Source organism: Pelophylax lessonae, assembly GCF_965119305.1.
Source record: "Pelophylax lessonae genome assembly, chromosome: 1".
Lineage (NCBI taxonomy): Eukaryota > Metazoa > Chordata > Amphibia > Anura > Ranidae > Pelophylax > Pelophylax lessonae.
The window spans coordinates 839,911,338-839,915,021 of record NC_138768.1 but is presented as its reverse complement, the minus strand read 5'-3'; positions in this window follow the sequence as shown (position 1 = coordinate 839,915,021).

Here is a 3,684-nt window from a genome sequence, read left to right as displayed (position 1 = left end):
ACAGCCACCCCTGTACCATCTCTGTACCCCCACCCTGCCCACAGCCACCTCTGTACCACCTCTGTACCCCCACCCTGCCCACAGCCACCTCTGCACCATCTCTGTACCTTCACCCTGCCCACAGCCATCTCTGTACCACCTCTGTACCCCCACCCTGCCCACAGCCCCCTCTGTACCCTCCCCCCCATCCACAGCCACCTCTGTACCCTCACCCTGCCCACAGCCACCTCTGTACCCCCACCCTGCCCACAGCCACCTCTGCATTCCCCTTTTGTAGTTCTCACCTCTTTTAAACAAATTCACCCCCTCCTTCTCATCCTCACAGCAATGCTGCACCATTCTGTTATGTGTGCGCGCTCTTTTTCCAACACACACTCTGCAGTCTCCGCCTATCAGATCCGTAGCATACAGCCAGAACACTTCACTCTGCTCTGTTCTGTGCTGTGCTATAGAAGTCTGAGAGGCAGGAGGGGGGCGGGGGAGCATGGAGAGCAGCTCTGACTCACTCCCTGTAAGGACGAGCTACACACAGAGCCCACAGCTGTGCTTCTCCCCTGCCCTGTTAGTGTGTCCGCTTGTGTTAACCTTCCTGGAAGAGAAAACGGGAGGATGGGACAGCTGTATTTGTGACTGCCAAACCAGAAGAGCTATTTGAGGGCAGCATGGGCCCCAGGAGCAGCTGCTTTGGGGCCCCCCAACAACACCAGGGTTCTGGGCAGATGCCCCTTTTGACCTGCGTTAAAGATGGCCCTGGTTGTTTTGGAACTTTGTCCCAACTCCACACAGGTCTTTGGAGCTCAGTCAGAGTAACCTTCAGGGTTCTTGGTCACATCTCTTAGGGCTCTTTCACACGGGCGGTCCGATCAGATCCGCCTATCAGTTTTTTAGGCGGATCTGATCGGATCCTCCATGCAGCTCTATGGGACAGCGGGTGTCAGCGGAGGTCACCTCCGCTGACACCCGCTGCCATCCGCATCCGATCCTGTGCTGAAATCTGGACGGATGGAAACCCCATTTTTCCATCCGTTCAGTAATCGGAGCGGAGCGGATCTGATGAGAGCGGACAAGCGGTCCGCTCTCCTCCGATCCCCCATAGAGGGCAGCGGGTGCTGAGACACCTCCCTCTCCGCTCTGCAAGCGGAGACGGAGCTGTCATCCGCCCGGCTCAGCGGGGATCGCGGATCGATCCCCGCTGAGCAACACGGATCCGCCTGCGGAGGCGGACCGTGTGAAAGAAGCCTTACTAAGGCCCTTCTCCCCCAGCGACCAGTCCTTAGAAGAGTCCTGGCTGTGCCAAACCTCTTCCATTTGAGAATTATGGAGGGCACTGTGCTCCTGGGAACCTTCAGTTCAGCAGAAATATCTTTTTAGCCTTCCCCAGATCTGTGCATTGGAATACTCCTGTCTCTGAGCTGTGCAGACAGTTCCTTTGACCTCATGGCTTTTGCTCTGATACAGTGTGCATTATCAGCTGTGAGGCCCTTTATAGAGAGGTGGGTGCCTTTCCAAATCATATCCAATCAATTTACGTAATTTACCACAGGTGGACTCCAATTTAAGGTATAGAAACATCTCAGCAACGATCAATTGAAATGGGAGGCACCTGAGCTATAATTCAAGTGTTGTTGCAAAGGGTCTGAATACTTATGCCAATCTCATATTTTAGTTTTATCGTTTTCATATATTTGCAATCATTTCTGTTTTCAATTTGTCATTATGGGGTACTGAGTTTAGATTAATGAGAAAAAATGTAATTTAAACAACTGCATCAGGCTGCAACATAACAAAATTGAAAAATGTGAAGGGGATCTGAATACTTTATGAATGCACTGTATAAATATACTGTATATACAGCTGCATCTCATAAAATTAGAATATCATCAAAAAGTTAATTTATTTCAGTAATTCAATTCAAAAAGTGAAACTCGTATATTTTATATAAATGCGTTACACACAGAGTGATATATTTCAAGCATTTCTTTCTTTTAATTTTGATGATTATGGCTTACAGCTAGTGACAACCCAAAATTCAGTATCTCAGAAAATGAGAATATTACATAAGACCAATAAAAAAAATAATAATTTTTAATACAGAAATGTTGGCTGACTGAAAAGTCTGTCCATGTACAGTATAGTATGCACTCAATACTTGGTCAGGGCTCCTTTTGCATGAATTACTGCATTAATGCTGCGTGGCATGGAGGTGATCAGCCTGTGGCACTGCTGAGGTGTTATGGAAGCCCAGGTTGCTTAGATAGCGGCCTTCAGCTCCTCTGCATTGTTGGGTCTGGTGTCTCTCATCTTCCTCTTGACAATACCCCACAGATTCTCTATGGGGTTTTAGGTCAGACGAGTTTGCTGGCCAATCAAGCACAGTGATACCATGATCATTAAACCAGGTATTGGTAGTTTTGGCAGTGTGGGCGGTGCCAAGTCCTGACGGAAAATGAAATCAGCATCTCCATAAAGCTGGTCAGCAGAGGGAAGCATGAAGTGCTTTAGAATTTCCTGGTAGAGGGCTGAGCTGACTTTGGACTTGATAAAACACAGTGGACCAACACCAGCATATGACATGGCTCCCCAAATCATCACTGACTGTGGAAACTTCACACTGGACCTCATGCAACTTGGATTCTGGGCCTCTCCACTCTTCCTCCAGACTCTGGGACCTTGATTTTCAAATGAAATGCAACATTTTCCACATTTCGTGATGATTCGTGAGCGCATTTGTGAGGTCAGGCACCGATCTGGAGGAGAAAGCCTGTCTCGCAGTCTCCACTCTAATTCATCCCAAAGGTATTCTATAAGGTTGAGGTCAGGACTCTGTGCAGGACAGTCAAGTTCCTTTACCCTAAACTCGCTCATCCATGACTTTATGGACCTTGCTTTGTGCACTGGTCTAAATCATTTGGTAGTGAGTGGATTATTATGGGGGGTTGTTTTTCAGGAGTTGGGCTTGGCACCTTAGCTCCAGTGGAAGAAACTCTTAAAGCGTCAGCATATCAAGACATTTTGGACAATTTCATGCTCCCAACTTTGTGGGAACAGTTTGGGGATGACCCCTTCCTGTTCCAATATGACTGCGCACCAGTGCACAAAGCAAAGTCCATAAAGACTGCCTGTGAAACCTCTATAGGTCTAGGTATCCCCTCATGCTACCAGTAGTAACACTGACCCTAGCCTAGCCTAACTTTGTGGGAACAGTTTGACTGCACACCAGTGCACAAAGCAAGGTCAATAAAGACATGGATGAGTGAGTTTGGAGTGGAGGAACTTGAGTGGCCTGCACAGAGTCCTGACCTCAACCCGATAGAACACCTTTGGGATGAATTAGAATGGAGACTGCGAATCAGGCCTTCTCTCCAACATTGGTGCCTGACCTCACAGATGCGCTTCTGGAAGAATGGTCAGACATTCCCATAGACACTCCTAAACCTTGTGGACAGCCTTCCCAGAAGAGTTGAAGCTGTTATAGCTGCAAAGGGTGAGCCAACTCAATATTGAACCCTACGGACTAATGGGTCATACACACTATAAGATTTTCTGAAGACTTTTACTTACCAAAACCATATAATATGAGGTCAAACCTAAACACTTTCAATTTCTATGCAATCTGGCAGGCCCTTGCACTACATAGAAAAGGTAAATCTGAAGGAAATCTACCAACAAAAGTTGGATAGTGTG